This window comes from Pinus tabuliformis, chromosome 5_1 (assembly GCF_031772625.1).
Source record: "Pinus tabuliformis cultivar Carrire ecotype Pingquan chromosome 5_1, CPIR1, whole genome shotgun sequence".
Taxonomy (NCBI): domain Eukaryota; kingdom Viridiplantae; phylum Streptophyta; class Pinopsida; order Pinales; family Pinaceae; genus Pinus; species Pinus tabuliformis.
The window spans coordinates 264,001,489-264,024,523 of record NC_142305.1 but is presented as its reverse complement, the minus strand read 5'-3'; the positions used below and the strand labels follow the sequence as shown (position 1 = coordinate 264,024,523).

The 23,035-nt window shown below is 35.8% G+C and overlaps 1 pseudogene; it reads left to right on the top strand.

Annotated features, from left to right (window-relative positions):
• Positions 1-6,284: 6,284 nt before the first annotated feature.
• Positions 6,285-21,173, top strand: LOC149164398 (putative histone H2A variant 3 pseudogene; annotated as a pseudogene).
• Positions 21,174-23,035: the final 1,862 nt, after the last annotated feature.

Sequence of the window (23,035 nt, the reverse complement as noted above, 5' to 3'; positions counted from 1 at the left end):
ACTATGCTTCTCCCGAATGATGTTCTCCCTCATCGAACAGTCGGGAATACATAGTTGTCCTCCTTTAAACAACAGGTTCTCCTGTAAGTTATAGTCCAGCCATGGAATATTGTTCCTCAAAAAGGGGTTTTGCTAGGCTTTATAAGCCTCCTTGAAATCCGCATTTGTCTGATACAAGTCTGTCATATGTTCCAAACCTAGCACTTGTACCGTGTTCTCCTGTAGGAGAAAAGCTCTCCTACTCAACGCATCTTCTACCTTCTTGGCCTGTCCACTGATATGCTTCAAAACAAACATAAAACTCTACAAGTACTCAACCCACCTCACATGCTTGTGGTTTAGCTTATGTTGCTGCAGAACATACTGCAACGCAGAATTGTCAGAAAACAAAAAAAATTCATTACCTAGCAAATACTATCTCCAATGCTTCAATGCTTGGACGAAAACATAGAACTCCTTGTCATAAGATGAGTACTTCTGCCTACTTTCATTCAATTTCTCGCTGAAATAAGCACGTGTTTGTCTTCCTCGCTGAGTTCGGCCCCAATGGCTATACCACTGGCATCACAATGAACTTGGAACAATTTGTTAAAATCAGGCAACCTCAAAATTGGCCTTTCAGTGATCTTCTTCTTCAAGTTCTGGAAGCTTTTCTCTGCCGCTTCAGTCCAACAAAAAGGTTGACTTGCCTTTTTTATTGTGTCCAATATAGGTGTGTAGATCTTAGTAAAATTCCTTATCAATTTATGATAGAAACTTGCCAACCCATGAAAACTATGAACCTTGAACAAACTCTTTGGGGATGGCCAGCTAATGATAGATGCAATTTTCTCTGGGTCCATTTTCAGCTCGTTTGGATTTAGTTGTTAATAAATGTCACAAATATAGAATATCACACCACTCCAACTCCTCTACTAGAAAATTCCACAATCCTCACCAAAATCTCAATCCAAAACACACATAATTACTTATTGTGCACAAAATCTCTTAAAAACATGCCATTTATAATACTAATGGCTCCATGATGCAATATTAATAACCACATATTAAGCTCAAACATCTCATATTAACTTCATCTAAATTTACGTTTGTTAGTTGTCGCATACATAAGTATCTAATCATGTTATAAGCAACGAGATGACGTGGAAGTCTATCGTATACTACATAATCAATAACATAAGGCATAAGGAGCCAAATAATCTAGAAACATCCTATGCAATTCAATTAAACCATATTAGTTGAAAGAGTGTCACTTGGAAAAGTGAGCACTACCACCCAACCTAGAACTAAATTTCTCGAGTTCATCCCAAAGACGAGAGTACTTTCCCATTGACCAAAAACCTCTTGCTGATCTCCTCCATGGGTATTTAATTCCATAATTTCATGATAAAAATTCCTTTAAGGGTGTCCTACGTTTGTGGATCTTTTATCAACCTGCGCAGGCTTTTACCATAAAAACTCGCCTTTCTCTCCGGCGAGGCTTTTTATGTTTTTTTCCAAACTTAATATCTTTCTCCAACTAAGGAGCTTAGTTTATATTTGTCTCTCATCCATCTTATCTTATCTACAATTTGGTCTAGAATTCTTATCATTAAAGAATTATCCATTCCCATTCTCCAATGGGATTTCATTTGGCAAGAGTCTCATCTCTAGTTGTCTCATTTTCCAAGCATTTAAATTCCTTTTTTTATTTTGTAATAAATTATTTATCCCCATTTTTATGTTGAGTCCCAAATTTTCTTCTATAAATCCATCTAACATTGGCTAGTGTGATAGCAATGGAGGGGTATTACAGTTGATTGCTCCAAAGCGTGGACCGTAAGAAAGGTACAAATCACCATGTCTCGAAACACAAAACCATCCTTTAGGTATTCTAGTAGTATCGACTTTAGAATCACAACCTACTTAAATTCTCTAAAAAATTTGAACTCTTTCACAATATTTCAAATTTATCTATATAACTTTAAATTATATGGTTAACAAAAATCAATTTCCTGAGAAATGGGAAGTTACTTAAATTCTTTGAGTATTTTAACGTGCTTTATACTATTTAAAATTTATCTACATAACTTTGAATTAAATGGTTAAAAAAAATCAATTTCTAATTAGGGATTTATCATGTTGTATTAAATATGGAGAAAGTTTTTCCACATAATTAGGATTTTATTGAAAAATTTATCTCCACACATAAACCTACATAATTTTATTATTATTATTTTTAATGTAGTTTTATTTTTGTATGAATTTTTTGAAATAAATGTCTCATGGGAGCTAGCAACTTAGAGAGATATATGCAATAGCCTGAAATCCCATCTATTAGGAACACATCGTTCATCCTAAGACCGGGACATCTAAATATTATCATAGACAAGAACTGAGAGAGAAGAAAACCGAGAGCTCACAACCTCCCAAATATGTTTGAATTTTTAATATAATATTATTTACTGCTAACGTTGCAACATCTCCATGTATACTATGTGGTATAACCCAACTATTATTTATTAGATGCAACATTTTAGATGAAAAATAAGTTTTAATTATTAGACATAGATGACAAGTTATTATTTAAGACATTGTAATCTATGTATTCACTTAAATTCTCTAAATATTTTAACAAGTTTTATAATATTTAAAATATATCTATATAACTCTAGATCATATGGTTAATGAAAATAAAATTATATTTTGGAATTTATGATGTTGTACTAAATACAAAGAAATCTTTTGCATATGATTATGTTTTATGAAAATAATCATGTCCACAAATAAACCTACTTAATTTTATTATTATTATTTATGTAGTTTGATTTTTGTTTGATTTTTTCAAAATAAATGGGTGATGATGAACTCTTACCTTATCTAGAATTTGACCTAGAATTCTTATCATTAAATAATTATCCATTCCCATTCTCCAATGAGATTTCATTTGGCAAGAGTCTCATCTCTAGGTGTCCCATTTTCCAAGCATTTAAATTTCTTTTATCTATTTTGCAATAAATTATTTACCCAAATTTTTACTGCGAGTCCTAACTTTTCTTATATAAATCCATCTAAAATTGGCTAGTATGATAGTAGTGGAGGGGTATTACACTTGATTTCTCCAAAGCATGGACCGTAAGAAAGTCACCACGTCTGAAAACTCAAAACCATCCTTTAGGTATTCTAGTAGTATCGACCTTAGAATCACAACCTATTTAAGTTCTCTAAAAAATTTGAATTGTTTCGCAATATTTCAAATTTATCTATATAACTTAAATTATATGGTTAACAAAAATCAATTTGCTGAGAAATGGGAAGCTACATAAATTTTATGAGTATTTTAACTTGTTGTATTAAATATGGAGAAAGTTTTTCCACACAATTACATTTTTATTGAAAAATTTACCTCCACACATAAACCTACATATTTTTTTTATTATTATTTTTAATATAGTTTTATTTTTGTGTGAATTTTTCAAAATAAATGTCTCATGGGAGCTAGCAACTTAGTGAGATATATGAAATAGTCTGAAATCCCATCTGTTAGGAAGTCATAGTTCATCCTAAGACCCAGACATCTAAAGATTACCATAGACAATAACTAAGAGAGAACAAAACTTAGAGCTTACAACATCCCAAAATTTATGTTTGAATTTTTAATATAATATTATTTAATGCTAATGTTGCAACATATGCATGTATACTAAGTGGTATAACCCAAATATTATTTATTATGTGCAAATTTTTAGATGACAATAAGTTTTAATTATTAGACACAAATGACAACTTATTATTTAAGACATTGTAATCTATATATTCACTTAAATTCTCTAAATATTTTAACTAGTTTTATAATATTTAAAAATATATCTATATAACTCTAGATCATATGGTTAACGAAAATAAACTTATATTCTGGAATTTATGGTGTTGTACTAAATACAAAGAAATCTTCTCCATATGATTATGTTTTATGAAAATAATCATGTCCAAAAATAAACCTACTTAATTTTATTATTATTATTTATGTAGTTTGATTTTTTTATTTTTTTTTCAAAATAAATTGTTGATGAGGAACTAACAACCTACTCATATATATGCAATAGCATGAAATCCACTTACCTTAGAAACTCATAGCTCATTCATCCTAAAACCTAGATGTCTAAAGACCACTACAAATAGTAACTTAGAACCAACCCCACATTTTCATTTGAATTTTTATTATTTAATGCCAATGTGGCAACATCTCCCCTATGCCAATATAGTGGGTGATAGAGCACCTCTAAACTGACGATTAATTACTATGAGTGGTTTTTGAAATTAAAAATATTTATTTATTATTATATGTAAAAGAGAAATTATCATTTAAGACAATCTAATGTATATATTCACTTAAATTCTCTCACTTATTTTATAATATTTAAAATTTATATATATAAAATTAAATCCTGTGGTTAATGAAACTTAATTTATAATTTGGGATTTATCATATTGTACTAAGTATGGACCAAATCTTCTCCACTTCATTAAGCTTTATTGAAATAATCATGTTCACATATAAACTTAATTTTTTTAAATTATTTTTTAATGAAATTTGATTTTTGTTTGAACTTTTCAAAACAAATGGTTGATGGGGAGCTAGCAACCTCTCTCGAGATATATCCAACATGTGGAAGCCACATCCATTAGAAACTCGTAGTTGATACTAAGACCAAGACGTCTAAGCCCTACCAAAACTAGAACTAAGAATTGGCATCCTCCCTACATTTTCGTCTGAATTTTTAATATAATATTCTTCAATGCTAATGTGGTAACATCACCCCTATATAGTTATAAGGTATAGGGAATGGTATGGCACCCCAACCCAATTTCTAATTTTTAGGGGTATATGATAATTTATGATTTAGGAGATTGTAACCTATATATCCACTTAAGTTTTCTAAATATTTTGAATTGTTTTATAATATTTATCCCCTCTCACTTATATTCCTCATAACGTTTCAACTTATTTTACACTATATATTCTCTCTCATCTATAGCATAACAGTGTGGAGGTGACCCTAAGGGAGGTGTGTCTCTTGTCCCAAAAGGATCTCATACACCAATTGGTGTGTGGCTTGGCCGTGACCTTAAAATTGGATTTTAATAATAATAATAATATATTCATCCTAAAATTTTCTAACTTCTTTTATAAAATTTATTTCTTCCCATTAATTAACTAATTTTTTAATCATATTTTACAATATTCATATTTTAATTTTACACTTTTTTATTTGACACAATATGTTTTTAATTTAAAATATTTAATTGTCTTGTTACTTCAACTTGAGGATACCATTTAACATATTTAATAATAATTATTTATTAAAAATGCTATTTAATTTTAATGCTAAAGTATTTTAAACTTAGATTTACCCTTAAAATAACTTTACCACCCTAAAATCTTTACCCAATCCTAATAAATATAAATATAAATATATATATATATATATATATATATACTCTAAAATTATTTAACATCTTTTATCATATTTATTTTTTAAAAATATTATTTAATTTTAATATTAAGTATTTTAAACTTGGACATACTCATTAAAATACTTTTACCCATTTTATAATAATTATTTTTTAAAAATACTATATAATTTTAAGAATAAATATTTTAATATTTTTTAAAATACTATTTAATTTTAATACTAAGTATTTTAATCTTCCACTTACCCTTTAAAGTACTTTTACCCCTGCTCGGGACTAACCAGCCTGCCATAGGGCATACACCAGAGCGGGGAGAATCACCATTAAATAAGAAATGGGAATTCCCGTGTTATCGAGCTATCCAGCCTACATCTCCCATGACATTTAATGCTCTATGGCAAGTTGCATTTAATGCCCTATGGCAAGTTGGTTAGCCGCTGCCCTCCATTCCCTACCTAATCTCTATAAATAGAGAGATAAGAAGAGCCCAACACCATTCTTGATTGCTCAGAAGAGTCGACCGAACAGTAAGAAAGGTGCACATCGCCACCTCCGCTCAGAAGAGCGGACCGAACAGTAAAAAAGCTGCACATCGCCACCTCTGAAATCTCAAGGTACTTATTCAGGTCTTTTATCTACTGTTTTTCATGCTCAAATACAAACAGTCTTTCTGCACGTTCGCACTGCTCTATTAAGCTGTTTTTTTTTTCTGCATTATCCAAGAGTGGGAGATATCTGTAACCCATGTAAAGTGGGTTTTGAGAAAAAGACGGCATTTGCAGGTCTATAGATCTACTTGATTATCCAAGCGCTTATACCAGGAAGACACAATGGTTGTGGGAGAGAATCACTCTGGCAAAGGTGCCGAGGGCCTACCGAAAGTAAAAGGCAATCAATCCGTCAAAGCTGCGAAGGTCCCCCAGAAGGGAAAATCCACCACAGCCGCTAATGATAAAACTGAGAGGAAAAATCCGGTTTCTCGCTCATTTCGTGCGGGCCTACAGGTTCTAATGTTTTCCAATATTGATACTGCAATTTCCTTTTGATTTTTTCAACGTTTATGTTGCTCATTGTTGTGAAATGATATATGTCTGTGACTTTTACTATTCAATGAGAGATCTGTGTAAACGGGCGTGCGCTAGGTTCATTTGTGAAAACCGTTTGCTATTCCAGACACCTCTTATGACATCTATCGGATTGTGTACATCTTATGGTTAATGGTTGTTAAAATATCAATTCGAGACACACATGAAGAACCATTAAAATCTTATGGACATTAATGGCTTCTTGCCGTATTTAGAATTAAGAAAAAATTCTTAGAAATATCTTTTTGGACCACCTCCAGAAACCCCCTCGACTGCATCCTTCTGGTTTGCGCTGGTTTTGATGTTTACCTTGGGTCGTACGACACATCCCCACATCCGGTTGTTCCTTGCTAGTCCATTTGATGTTTGATTTTGTGTAAGAAAAGGTAAAACCATTGGGTGAAAAGGTGCGTCAATTCTCCATTTTTGACAGACAACATTGATTTCGAATTGAAGCGAGCAGTGGGGAGTCTTCGAGTAGAGAGTTTTCAGAGCGTCTCTCGGGTCGCTATAGTTGAGGACCAGTTTTTAAGTAGAGAGTTTTCAGAGCCATGGGGTCGCTATAGTCGAGGACCATGCACAAGGACAAGGTTAAGGTTCATGCCTTTAGCTCTTGATGAGATCCATGGCGCTGAGGTTATATGCTACATAGTACATAAAATGGAATTGAATGAATGAAATTATCGAACTCGAACCTGGGGATTTCGGCGAATAACAAGTGCGAAGAGAGACTCGTCGATGCAGACAAGATTGTGTTGAGGAAGAAACCTCATCAAGTCGGTATTCATATATCTGAACTAGATGTTGTTGTTTGCCTTAACCATTGATTTGTTGGGTAGTGATAGTGTACTCAATTACTGATTCATTGTTTAGCAATTCCTTTCTCTTATTAGGCTTCATTGCTGGTTTTGATACATTCTGTGTGCGACTGTCAATTACGAAACTGCGCTTAGCCTCGAACCTGACTGGGCACTCTAGTTATCGGTTCTTTAATCTCTTTCAGAAATCTCGGTCTACCACCCTCTATACTTTCACGAAATAACTGGCCATAGCAGTAGATTTATTTCCCGTTTTAATAACAATGTTCCACACACATTCAAGTTGGAGTGGTCATCTTGGAGGTTCTGTGGTTATTGGTTTTGAGTACCCATTTAAAACTCGTGTCTATCGAATGTGGGTCAGTCATGCTGCGCACTTCATAATGTATAGTTGCGAGTGGTTTTTGAACTAGATCGATGGTCTTATGAGGGAACGGTCTTCCAACGTGGAGGCCAACTACTTTTGTTAGAGAAACGTACACCTTTTTTATGCTTTTGGGTTACAAGCTAGAGTATCACTATTTTCGTTTGAAGAAGTGGAACAAACGTAGCCCATAATAGAGCAGAATTGAGATGAATGCAAGGATTTCCTCTGAAGATTTATAGAGAATGAGTTTCTTTTAGGTATGAACTTTAGACAGTTAATTGATTTAACTAAATTGTTAGTAAAACAGAAAAGATAAGATACAATACAAATATACACATTAACAAAATGAATTAGAAAATAAAAAATGTTTTTTGGAATATATCTATTTTTACAATATTATAATACAATACATATCTCTGGTTCCATTTATAAATTGTTAATCCTTTTAAGCTCTATTAGAATCCAGGCATAGTTCCTTAATAAAAATAGCAAAACCATGGGTTAAAAACCATGGACCACAAAACCACTAGAGGAAAAACCATTGTACCAAAAACAACAAAAACTAGACATAAAAAATTGTAACTTCTTTAAAACCCCCACATAGGTAGGATTCCACTCCTTCTTCTTTAAAACCCCCTGTTAAATTTGGACAACTAGGTCGAAACTCCATGTTCTGATGCTCACATTAAGAGGCTAATATTTTTGTTGGATTCCTCTTTCTGAGAGGTGTAAAATCCATATAAAAATAGTCTTAATCCGATGAGCAGAACTTATATTTTGAATTTATTATTCTTAATAAATTATATGTGCAAAGGTCAGCCAATTTTGTAATGTAGGCTCACATGCTCAACAGATGTGTCACACACCCTCATTGATGAATATATATATACAGGAAAAGTTGGAGAGAATTTGATCACAACACAACTCACATCTTCCTCTCTCATCCTAAAAAGTACGAGCTACCTGGAGGACGAATTTCAGCCACACGTGGGAAGGACGAAGAGGATTTTTCTGCTGCTAGGGTTTCTGCTGCTAGGGTTTCACAGAAGTTTCACCAGCGTTGACTTTGGTCAACGCTTGGTCCAAACAAGCTGAAAACTTTTGGGAGGTTCGATTTTCGAAGGCCATACTACCTGGAACAAAAATCAAGGTCAAAGGGTTGACCGTTTTGCTGCTGCGTTGACTTTTAGCTTGCTGCCCCTGCGTTGACTTTTTCAGGACAGCGTTGACTTTTGTAGAACTGACTTGGGTTGACTCATCTACTGGTTGGAGGGTTGTTGTGACACATGCTGGGCTGGCTGACCAAAGGAGACTTTGTTGGTTGAAGCATCCTGTTGACCGCCGAAACAAACACATACATTTTTCTTGTTTCTGATTTGTCTTCTGTAAGATCTGCTTATATGTTCTATCTGCATTTTGCTTATCTACTTGTATGATTGCTGTGAGAAAAGTGAAATTGCTCTTAGCATAGAACATCTACAAAACTTTACATGGAATCGGAGCTGAGGTGAAGACAAACTCTATCTATAGCAATCATCATCGAAGGAAATGGATTCCTCTAAGCTTGAATTCAGGGAGAATGACAAGCTGACTGGAAGTGATGACTTCCATGCCTGGAAGATGTTATTAGATCTCAAATTAGAAGATCATGATCTCCTAGATCATGTGACAGGGAAGATTCAAGAACCTCCATCAAATGCCTCTGCTGCTGTTAAACACAAGTATAAGAAAGGATTTGATGTCATTTGTAGCACATTCTCCATGTGAACTCCTCCTCCCCACGTCTTGGGTTTTTGGAGAAGGAGAAGACACAAAAGAGAATACGTTGGATGCCCTAGCTGCAGTACAAAGAACAGTCGCAGTAAACCGCAATCAATAGGAGTTAAGAAGTCATAGATCAGTGGATCCAAGGTATATGAAGCCAAGCCGCAGTCAGGTATAGAACAACTGAAAAGGATTCCATGCAATTAATGAAGGTCACGTATATAGGTCACAACTCTAATGCACAGGTCATGTCACATATATATCTTCCTATACGCTGGCACATTAACACAGCAAAGAAATACGTTCTGAAAAAAAATGTGGAGACCACGCACTTGGAACACTGTCATATAATACGGGGAATGAAGATATTTATTGGAACACAGTCAGGACGCAGGCAAAGATGCGTGGACACATATATATCACGCAAGCCCTAGATCTGGTAGCGTGGTTCACATTGTAGAACGCAGTCATATAATATGCTCTCTGAAATCCACGTACAATTATACGCTATAATGGAAGGACATTATGGAACGCTGTTAGCTACAACTAATATATATGAAGCCTTTAGGTTAGAGGAACAAAACTCGAGTTTCTGGAATCTACATACAGGTATACGCTGGAAATGTTGGACAATCAATACACTGGAAAATATATAGGCAGGTGGACTTCATGTATATATATATGCAAGTGGACACCTAGGTGACTTCATGAATATACATATACACAGGTGGATTCATGATATATATACACGCAGGTAACTTCATGAATATATACACGCAGGTGACTTCATGAATACATATACACAGGTGGATTCATGGATATATATACACACAGGAGACTTCATGAATATATATACACATGTGGACTTCATGACTGTATATACATTGGGCAGTCACGCTGGACAATCATGGGTATATATTCTCTGAGCAGTGTTGATATGATGCATGGGCATCATGAAGCTTGATTTGATGCATGGGCAACATGAAGCTTGATTTGATGCATGGGTAACATGAAGCAATAAGATCATGGACATGGGCAGCATGAGATCATGGAAATGAAGGGCAGCATGATGATGAATAAGATCATGGACATGGGCAGCATGATGATGAATAAGATCATGGACATGGGCAGCATGAGATCATGGAAATGAAGGGCAGCATGATGATGGATAAGATCATGGACATGAGCAACGTGATTAGTGAAGCATGGTGCAGTATGAGTGGTACATCAAGAGAACTAGATGCAGCACGATGATAGGTGAAGGAGTCACCTTGGAGAATCAGTTGAAGCAGAATGTATTCAACTGATCTCATTGTTATAGAAGATGATCTATGCTTAGATCTAGACAAGTCAAAGTGTTGACTTCTGTTGTAATTGTACTCTCTCTCTCTCTCTCTGCTGAACTTTGAAGATAAAAGAAGATTTGATCAAAGGGTTTCCCCACACATATACTCCTGAGCAGAATGGTGTTGCTGAACGCAAGAATAGGACTATTGTGGAAGCTTCCCGTGCCATGCTATGTGACCAGGGTCTTCCAAAGTTTCTGTGGGGAGAAGCTGCAAATACTGCTGTGTACATTCAAAACCGATGCCCTCATTCCACTTTGGACTCCAAAACTCCCGAAGAGGTTTTCTCTGGTAAGAAACCTGATGTCTCACATTTTAGAATTTTTGGATGTCCTGTCTATTTTCATGTGCCGAAAGAAAAGAGAAGTAAGCTGGATGCTACTGGGAAGAAAGGAATGTTTGTGGGCTACAGTGAGACTTCTAAGGCATATAGAGTCTATGTACCTGGTCAAAGGGAAGTAGAGATAAGCCATGATGTCACTTTTGACGAAGATGCTTCCCTGAAGAAAGTAGTAGATCTTCCTAGATCTGAAGAAAACCATGAAGAAAGGCCTGGAAATCTGGAAGAACCCCAGGATGAGATTATGCCTGATGTTGAAGGGCCAATGGACCCTATTGATCCTTCCCCTTCTCTAGGAAAGAGGCCATCATGGCTCAGGGACACCCTCGAAGATGCTGAGGGTCATGCTGCCCCAAGGGGAACATTCCGAGAAAGCAAGAAGCCGTGTAGATACGAAGGGTATCTAGCTGCCATGAGTACTATTATACAATCTGAACCTGGATCTTTTGAAGAAGCCATCAAGCATCAAGTTTGGAAGGATGCTATGCATGAAAAATATGAGGCTATCATGAAGAATGATGTCTGGGATGTGGTCCCGAGACCGAAGGACAAATCTGTTGTCACCGCTAAATGGCTCTACAAGATTAAACATGGATCTGATGGGAGTGCTGAAAAGTTTAAGGCAAGATTTCTTGCCCGTGGCTTCTCTCAAAAGGAAGGAATTGACTATGACGATATATTTGCACTTGTGGCTCGATATACCACCATCCGATCCATCATAGCCCTTGCTGCTACGCAAGGATGGAGTCTTCATCAGATGGATGTCAAGACCGCTTTTCTGCATGGTGCAATAAAGGAAGAGGTGTATGTAGAACAACCTCTGGGATTTGAAGTTCAAGATCGAGACACTTATGTCTGCAGGTTGAAGAAAGCCCTCTATGGGTTAAAGCAAGCACCCAGAGCTTGGTATGAGAGGATGGATAGTTACTTGATGAAGCTAGGCTTCACTCGAAGCAATGCTGATCCAAACCTTTACTTTAAGGTTGAGGAAGGAAAGCCTCTCATTCTAGTGTTGTATGTGGACGGCCTCTTCCTCACAGGTGATGACCCTCTCATTCATCAATGTAAGAGGGAGATTGCTGCTGAGTTCGAGATGAAAGACCTAGGACTGATGCACTATTTCCTAGGCCTGGAGGTTTGGCAGAGACCTGGAGAGATTTTCCTTTCTCAAGGAAAGTATATTGTGAAGCTTCTGGAAAGATTTGGGATGGTGGACTGTAAGTCCGTGTCGACACCAATGGAACTCAACTTTAAGAAGTTGAGTGGCAGCGCTGCAGATCCTACTGAGTATCGTCAACTCATAGGAGCTTGATGTTCTTAGTGAACACCCGTCCGGACATATGTTTTGCAGTGAATACTTTGAGTCAACAGATGGTTGAGCCTCATCATTTTCACTGGGTTGGTGCCAAGAATCTTTTGAGATATCTTCGGGGCATGATAAACCATGGGCTGAGATACACTGTCGGGAGTGTGATACTCCGGGGATATACTGATGCCGATTGTGCTGGCAGTGTGGTGGATCGTAAGAGCACATCTGGATGCTGTTTCAATCTTGGTTCTGCTTCGATCTCATGGATGAGCAGGAAGCAGAAGTCGGTGGCTTTGAGCACTGTGGAGGCCGAATACATTGCTGCTAGTATGGCCTGTTGTGAAGCAGTTTGGTTGAGGAAGCTCTTTAGTGAGTTGTTCCAACATGTGCTAGATACCACTGTAATACTCTGTGATAATCAGAGTGGGATTCGTATGACTAAGAATCCTGTGTCCCACGACCGATCCAAGCATACTGATATCAGGTACCACTTTATCCGGGATATGGTACAGCGAGGCGCCGTAAGGCTCGATCATATAGGAACTGATGAGCAGGTCGCGGATATTCTCACTAAGCCCCTGGGGAAGGTCAAGTTCCTAACCTTCCGTGAGAGTCTTGGTGTCGTGGAAAGACCCTATGATGTGGGTCTTGTTGGACGATGAGCTCTGGGAGCTCTGGGGGGCTTTGGGGATAGCTTCTCGGAGCTATAAGCACTCATAATGCTTCTGCCCCACCCTTGTGATTATTGAGATGGTTCGCCACTCATTTAATCTGTGCCCCGTATGCATCCTACCCATTGAGTTCAGGGCTCATGGGAAGTACCTCTCATTTGGCCAATGAGGTGTGGAAAAGCTAGAGACTATTAGCAAAGACTGATGGACACATCAGAAGTTGTCGTACTCTCTATCTAGGATGGCATGGTCAAACCACTTGATCTGGGATCAAGATTTGTGAGGTCTGGGACCTCTGGACTGATTATGTCAGTCGGGGAATGATGTCTTTGTGACTGACCCACTTCTGTTCTGAAATAAAGAAGCCAGCAAAGCAAGTTTCGACGAGATGACTCACGATGTTAATTGCACTAATAGATGGAGTTCTCCCTAGTTGAGAGGGAGTGTTAAATTTGGAAAACTAGGTCCAAACTCCATGTTCTGATGCTCAGATTAAGAGGCTAATATTTTTGTTGGATTCCTCTTTCTGAGAGGTGTAAAATCCATATAAAAATAGTCTTAATCCGATGAGCAGAACTTATATTTTGAATTTATTATTCTTAATAAATTATATGTGCAAAGGTCAGCCAGTTTTGTAATGTAGGCTCACATGCCCAACAGATGTGTCACACACCCTCATTGATGGATATATATATACAGGAAAAGTTGGAGAGAATTTGATCACAACACAACTCACATCTTCCTCTCTCATCCTAAAAAGTACGAGCTACCTGGAGGACGAATTTCAGCCACACGTGGGAAGGACGAAGAGGATATTTCTGCTGCTAGGGTTTCTGTTGCTAGGGTTTCGCAGAAGTTTGACCAGCGTTGACTTTGGTCAACGCTTGGTCCAAACAAGCTGAAAACTTGTGGGAGGTTCGATTTTTGAAGGCCATACTACCTGGCACAAAAATCGAGGTCAAAGGGTTGACCGTTTTGCTGCTGCGTTGACTTTTAGCTTGCTGCCCCTGCGTTGACTTTTTCAGGACAACGTTGACTTTTGTAGAACTGACTTGGGTTGACTCATCTACTGGTTGGAGGGTTGTTGTGACACATGCTGGGCTGGCTGACCAAAGGAGACTTTGCCAGTTGAAGCATCCTGTTGACCGCCGAAACAAACACATACATTTTTCTTGTTTCTGATTTGTCTTCTGTAAGATCTGCTTATATGTTCTATCTGCATTTTGCTTATCTACTTGTATGATTGCTGTGAGAAAAGTGAAATTGCTCTTAGCATAGAACATCTACAAAACTTTACACCCCACATAGTTAGGATTCCACTCCCTTTAGGATCTCCCAAGTAGGGTGGTTCCCACGCTCATGTGTTGAAATTTATTGTAGCTAGGACTAGAATAGATTTTCACAATTGATAAATACTTCTTTTGATGCAACAAGTTCTTTCTTTATTCTTCAATCAACAAGTAGCTATACATGAAAAAATGAAACCATTCACTTCTTCAATAAGAGAAGAGATCACAATAGCCAATGAACAATAGACCAAACACAAAAATATTAGGCTAAAAACCAGCCCTAGGTGAAACCCAAAATTCTTTCCTTATGAGAGACTTTTTGTTTATCAAAAGTACATGAAACATATTCCAACCAATCCAAATTTTTCCTGAATACAGAATATCAGTCACAATTGGTAAATAGAGAGAAGGAACAACTCTAAGTCAACTATATATACTAGTTTTCACAATAAGACAGAAATTTGGGTCTCTCCTCACTATAACAAGAGGCTGAAATTAAGTATTGTTGTCTCCAAGGAAAGTTAGTCAACTAAAGTTAATTTCCAATGCCATATGAAAATCCCTTTGAGCATATTGATTGAGTTCACTTCCAAAAACTACATTAGACCATGGTCTATTATCCGAAAATATTGTTTCATCATAGCTTTGAATTCATCTAATATCATATTTTATTTTTAAATCATGTCATTAGCATAAATAAAAATTGTAGTGGTTATATCTTATTGTGATTTAGTATAAAAAATAATCTCACGACATCCCCTGCTAAATCCATCTTTGAGTAAACATAAGGGAATCAAAAATAAGATTCTCTTGTAACTTGCTTCATGCCATGCAGGAATTAATTCAACTTGTGGATTTTGTCGTATTTTTCTTTTACTAAGAATCCCAATTTTTGATATACATACACCTCTTCTAAATTCCCATTCAAGCTCAATTAACATCCATATGGTAAAATAACCATTTATTTCAAATTATAATGGATAATATATTCCTAAGAGTATCCAAAGTTGTTGCTAGACCAATAGCATCCCATGTCTAATTCTCTTTAAAAGCTTCAATTGCTTCCCTCTTAGAATAAGTAGGACACTAGGATAATAAGAAAAAATGATATTGTTGATCCATTTCATCACATTTCTAGTCTATTTCCCTTGGCATCCTTTTTTTTCTCTCACTAAATATACTAACTCACTAAATGAAGAAGCCTTATTTCTCTAATGTCTCATTGAATTTGTTGATTCTTGGCTAGAATAAGACCTATATTTTAGTATATGCACCTGTAAAAATGGAAATATTTGTGAAGGGATTTGCTTCAGTCAACCTTTCACATGTCCATCTATTGGGAGAGATAGATTTTTACCATATACTCCTTCATTCTTTTGACCATTCCAAAATTTTCTTCCAAAAATTTTCAATGTTTGCTCACCACAAATTTCTTACTGACATAATTATATAGTATGTAGGCTTTGAACTATTCAGTGTACCAAATGAAAATTCATCTTTCTAACTCATATTATTAGATTATCTCCTTAGATCTTATAGGACATGCACTTGGGAAATATAGTTAAAAACTTAGAAATGAGAATCACTTGAATTTGTTCCACTCCACCATTCTTCAAGAACATTACCTTTCACAATATGATTCTTTAAAGGTATGTTGAATATCTAGAATGAAGAAGAAAATTCCTTTGGCAAAAAATCATTCCAAACAATTGTAGCTTTGAATATGCTCCTTGCCATGTTCATAATGGTGTAATACATTGATTTAACCACTCCATTTTGTTATGGAGTACATCTAGTAGTGCATGTCTTCTAATTCCCTATTGTTTATAAAAATGTGCAACCTCCTTTGATACATACCCTCTCCCTTCCATCTTGTAAAAGAAATTTGAAATATTTTCAATTTTATTTTCATTTTATCTTGAAGAAAAATACCGAAACTTTCCTCATAAAATCATAAGTAAATTTTCGAAAATAAAAACTACAACCAATAGAATTCATTTTCAATGGCTCCACATATATGTGTCTGGACAAGTAATAGATTCTCCTCACATCTATAGGAGGCTCCAAGAAAAGTGTCTCATTGAGGCTTTTAAAGAGTGGAACATTAACAAATGTTTGTTTTCTCTTTGAATATGGGTATTCCTTTAACCATTAAATTTTCTAGTAGAGATTAAGCCTCCTAAAATTTAGGTGACCATAGTTGATATGCCACAATCCCTTCTAGTATATGCTTCAAACATTTCATGCATGCTCTTTGACACATTTACGACTTCTCATATTCAATGGTAAAATTATATTAATCTGATCTAGACCTTTGTATCAAGTCTTCTACTCAGTGACTTATCTAAGATTATGCATATTGAATCTCTTAATCCAACATCATTACCATGCTGACATGACTTTCCAATACTTAAAAGATATTATATATTATATTTGGAATGCAAAAAACATTTAGGAACATATTTCTTCTCATTTCCCTTAACACAAAAGAACACCATTGCCTATGGCCTTAACATGATGATCATCTACTAAAGTAATATTATATACGAACAAAACTATCAATACTAAAATTTGATTCCTATTATTTCTCATGTGATTATTGTATCACTATCTTGAAATCAAAGATCCTTAATGTAATGTTCTTCAAAGATTCGAAATGAGATGAAAATTGAATCAAGTGTATCATCTTCAATATTGGAGACATTTTAGTTTTGCTTGATTAGGTCTCACTTTTTCTTTTCCAATTAAGTTTCATAGTGACTATATATTTTTGTAGTAGTAATATTGTATCGTGGATATGTCTATGAATCTTCTACATCTCCCCCGTGGATCTATCATTCTTTCAACTAATTAATGATTACATGTATCTCTTCACCCTCTACATTTTCCTCTACCAATGGGTTCCTGAGTTTCTAGAGCATGTTATAGTGACTCATCCATGTCGATTCTTGATTCATGAGACAAAGACATCCCATTAGCGGTTGCGTTGTTAGTTTTTATATATCTTTTGACTCCACAATGGAGATGAAAAACATTTGATTGTTCTTTTGTAGGGTTTTGAAAAATGTTTCCACAATTTATTAAGTTAATTTTCCATCTATGAGATTCACAACTACCATCACTTTGTTCATGAACTAGTCAAAATTCCTTGTCTTCGTCATCAATGTTATAACTCTCTCTTGATGGCCTGAAGCTTTACAATATTCACTTTGTCATTGCCTTGATATTCTAGCCCCATAGTATTATAGGTTTGCTTTCCAATGAATCCTTCCATATTATCAAATTTAAACTTGAGTTTGTTGTACATTGGATAAACGAATCCTCCCCATCCTTGGCTAACACCTGCTTCTTTTGGTCTAACTAAAATCGTGATTCCCAGCAAGTGCTATCACATCACAAATTCGACATTAGATAAACCAATGTTGCCCCTGGATTCTTATGGTTGGCTAACATATGCAAGTTTTCATATAAAGAAATCTTGGTTCCCAAAGAGTCATTTACAAAACTCTACATTCAAACATGAATCTTGTTTTTTTTTTCTTATTTTTACAAGTTTAATTTTATGGAAATTAGGTTGCTTGATCATGCTTTGAGAACCCATTCTCCATAAATTCCAAAAAGTCTTCTTCGTACAAGAAGGTGTTCACTCACATACATTACATCTCATTTCTCATACATTACAACTCATATATAGTTCTTTGGAGAAGAAATCATCCTTGCTTGTATTACAAAGATTTGTTTATATTACTTGTAGAGACTAGTTTTTAAATTTTTGCAATATCAAAATTTCTCCTTTTTTGAAACCCTAGATACTTCATCTAAAACATAACCATAATATTCCATTTTTTTTAGCTTTAGTCATTACTTTTACCAAAACTAATAATTCCAAGGGAGAAATTTTTTTTGCACCTAGAACCCAATAGCCTGACCTCCGCAAATATGTGAACCAAGTGGCCGTGCATCAATGATGAAAAAGTACCATCCAAAACATTGTAGACAATAACAGATATAGAGAAATTAATTGAGCAATCTCCCTATTTTTTTTTATCGGTAAAAGACTATCTAGACTATTATATTATATTTACATGTAAACTTTACAATCAGTGAGACAGGCTTTCCAGGGCCATCAGTTGTACCTTGGATAGCTTAGCTTTGAAACAAAAAGCTCCCATGCAGGGGCAGCACCTATAGAACTTCCAAAATCTCCTACAAGACTAACAGAGTCCCTCCAAAATCTAATCGCTGCTGGAGGCCCAAAAGACATGAGTAACATTGTGCTAAGGGGCCACATTGCGCTAAACAGACACAGGACTGCCTACGCAGGGGCTTTCAACTGAAACTGACTGTGTGCCATGGACTGGCAAGAACCAAACAGTGTTGAAAATTGACAATAAACCAGACAAACATAAACAAGACAGACATAAGTATAAACTGCCAACAAAGAGACATAGTGATATATGGAACCGAAATACCCGCAGAAGCTTTAATCCTGGATTCAGGCTGAGAGAGGAGGGTGTGTGTTGAGTCGTGCTTCAGAGGCTTGGTCGTCGCAGAGACATTTGTCTTCCACGATGTAGCACCACCCCTGCCCCTCAGGGATTCCTTCCCACATCGCCTTCCATTTATCCTTAGCAATGCCCTGAGGTTCCGACCCCATTGGATTTGAGGGGGCTTGCATAATCTCCTTCCCCAAGGTGCCTGCCTCAATCGGGGGCAGCACAGTAGGGCTATCCTCACCAGAGCCTCCTGGAGGCTTCTCCAACGTGCCTAGAGGATTTTCAGCTTCATTTCCTTCAGCGATTTTGGTGAAAAGAACTGAAATGTGGGCGTTGACTCCTGCATTGTCTGCTGAACTGCCGAGAGTGAACATCACGGAGCCGAATGCTGGAAGCACTGGCTCTCCCTCACTAGAGCTACCGACCTCCAAGAATTGCCCGGCTGGGAGTTGTGTGGCCCTTGCCCTCCTATGACAGTAGCAACAACAACAATGGTGGTGTTCATCTACTGCAGGGGGTCGAGAGGAAGATCCTCTCCATGGTCCCCGTCTGCTAGGCTGCCGCTCCCGTAATTTAGCCATGGCTTCCTCGCTGCCACCCTCGAATACCTGAGAGAATAGGTGAAAATAGGCACAGTGCAGATTTCGCCCCAATCCACACACTGGTGAGACTATTTCTGAGCGACTTCCTCCTGCGAGAGAGTTAACACTTCTCGCTTCCAGTTGTTCCTGAAATCTCTCGAATTTCCCCCCCTTCCTACAGCAGGAGCTTGTATTGCAGCAGCAAAAGGCCTCAACTGTGCTTTGAGGTGGTGAGACATCCACCGACCCGAAATTTCTCTGCTCTCGCACCCTCCGAACCTCGACATGCCAATGAACCTGCGTCGTCGCACCGGTCCATTGATATTGTGCTCCATTCCTTCGTTGCACGCGTGCATTAACTGCCTTCTGCGCCACCATCGAAATCCACTATCTAACATTGAATGCCCATCGCCTCGATGCTGAGCCATTAAACAATGACGGCGTTCTACCATGGAGTCGTGAGGTTAACACGGGGCGGCACATGCTGGGCATGTGGCTCGCCCCCCCTTGACGTACCATCACCCGCATCCGGGGTTGAGAAATCTCCCTATTAGTTGTCAATGACTTTGTAAATATGAAGTCTCCTACTCAATTTCTTTATGGATATGTGTTGTCAAAAAGATAAAAGAGGAAGAAGAAATACATAGCTCTTGGCTCACCTTGTCACTTTTAAATATTATATTAGATAAGTCTCTAATATGTAATAACTAGCATAATCACATACATTAGAAATAAACCCCAAAAAAATAAACATTAGTAAATTTGTTTTATTTTATCATACATTTTATACTATTTATATTAAAAATTCAAAATTACTAAACATAACTAAATTACAATTCTAAATCAAATTATTATAAATAAGTAAAAAATAATTTAAAATTTAATATTTAAAAATAAAAGCATGAAAATCTCAACCCCTAAAATAGTAATTCACTAATCAAGAACAATGTCATCCGTGACAATCCGAATACATGCCTCGGTTACTATGTGGAGCAGGTTTTTCAGTTCTTTTACTTGCATTTGTATTTATCGATTTTCATGATTCAACTGAAGTAATTCCAGAGATTTATTTTTAGGATGAAACATCTCCGATGAAGCTCTGTAATAATTCAAATACTTCCGTGAAGAAGAACTCCACACAATTCCTGTAATATGTTGAACTCTCTAGACTTAGTTTGTATCTGTTTATTTTCTATAAATTTTCATGTCAAAATCTTGATCCTAATGAAGTAAGTTTAGCATGCTTTTTCCTGAGAGAAATATCATTTCTGAAATGTAAAAATTCAAATACTCTGACAAAGGGCTCCTGTAGTATGTGGACTGAAATGGACTGAAACGTTTTTCTTATTGCAGTTTCCAGTGGGACGGATCCACCGTTTCTTGAAGTCTGGAGTACCTTCAAATGTTAGGGTAGGAGCTACCGCAGCAGTATATGCTGCAGGCGTTCTGGAGTATGTTTGTGCAGAGGTTTTAGAACTGGCAGGAAATGCCAGTAAAGATCACAAGGTTAAACGTATTACTCCAAGGCATTTGCAGCTGGCCATTAGAGCAGATGAAGAACTTGATACTTTGATCAAAGGTGTCATCTCTGGTGGAGGTGTCATCCCTTACATTCAGCCGTCACTTTGTGGCAAATCCACAAAGAAAGATTAGTTTGTCTGTTTCTCTGTTTCAGGAAATTATTTTTTCAGTTTCTCTGTTTCAGGAAATTTAGGAATGCCGTATATTTTTCCTTATTTTGTTGCATGGATTTGGTTTGGACCTTTTCCCTTGAAACTTACAGAAATTGGTGATATTTCATACAATTATAACCATTTTTATTATAAGAAAATATTTATAGAGTTATAATTATTGTGATAGAGTAATATTTAACATTTTTAACATTTTTATTTTGTACTTTTATCTTATCAATTATTAGTTGTATTTGAGTATGAATTTTAAACTTTTTAATATGATATTATAGTAATTTCCAAATTTTAAATATGGTAACAAAGTAGATTTCTGATGTCCGACAAAATTTTCCAATAATCTGCATATGTGCGGCTGGCCTAGTTTGGATGTGTAAGGATGTTGCCACTGTAATTCATATATTATGATACAATTATGTTTAGTCAACCATGGATTTAAAAGCATGATTTAAAAGCATGGATTTAAAATAATATGTGATACACAGTATTATCATTTTGGGTTTAAATTCTATTTTAAATTTTTAGATTTTTGTTTTAATTAATTTTTAGGTCATTATCATTTTGTTTTCAAGTTTTATTTTAAATGTTTAGATTTTTTAAGTAATTTTTTTATTGGAAATAACAAAATGTCACATTATTTTATGAAATAGTAAATTTCAAGGATATTGAATTGTTAAAAAGTGTTTTTTTTAGTAATATAGGTTTTATGTTTTAAATAATATAATGTAATTGTTTTATGTTATGTTTGGTTAATTTTTTTTTTTGTAATATATTTGGTAAAGGATTCAAGTACTTTATGATTTAGGACTCGAATCTTTAATAGATATGAACAAATTAAATGACAGAAAAAATATTCATGTTTTTTATTGACAAATTTGGAATATTGTAATATAGATGTGTGTTAATGTTATAGGAAATTATTATAACAGTAATATGTGTGTGAATATTTTATCTTAGCAAAATAAGTGGAAATATATATATATTTATTGGGAAAATGTGACAAAGACCATTGGGGGAGTTAAGCCTTCCCTTTTTAGTCAAAAAATAATCAATGAACTAGTTATGCCCTAAGAAACAAGAGAAAAAAGGGAGCAACTCCTCACCTCCACGGGATCTTTCTTCTCTTTGCGGGGTGGGTGGAAAGCTCAAAGAAAGAAGAGAATGTAGGAAGAGAAAGGGGGAACAATAGAGGAAATGGTTGTGCAAAGATTTTCTAAAGGAGTTCAGAAGATTAATGTTGGATGGAGATGAAGCTACTTTAAAAGAAAAAGATAACAACCACCAATACCCTACTTGGAGATAGATACTCGTGAAAAATATCTTGAATGTTAGGATTAGAAGATTGAAAACATATTTATTTCATGAAAACATTGCTACCAAGGGAAGATGGTTGGGTGAAGTCACGAGGCCCAGAAGGTCTTTTTCACTAAGAGAAATAATAAAAAATGGGAAAGCTAATGTGTGTATGTAGTTAGAAAAATATGGTGAGTGTGTATGACTTGTTAGTGAATAAATGCCTCCATGCTTGTATTGTGTATCTTGAGATTGTTGTTGCAGGAATAGAAAACACAATGGGCAAGTGCAGGGGAGAAAGAGTACAGAGAATAGGTGATTAAACTAAAATAACATTGTATAGTCTCTGTAAATTATAAATGTATGCATGAGAATTGTTCCCTTGTATTTAGTATTTATTTTATTAAAAAAAATTAAGGATAAATAATTAATAAAAAAGGAAGGGCTAGTACCTCATTGGGAGACACATGTGTAACTTCTTAGCATAACAATAATAAAACAAAGAGTGCTCTACAGGGAAAATAATCCTTTCCT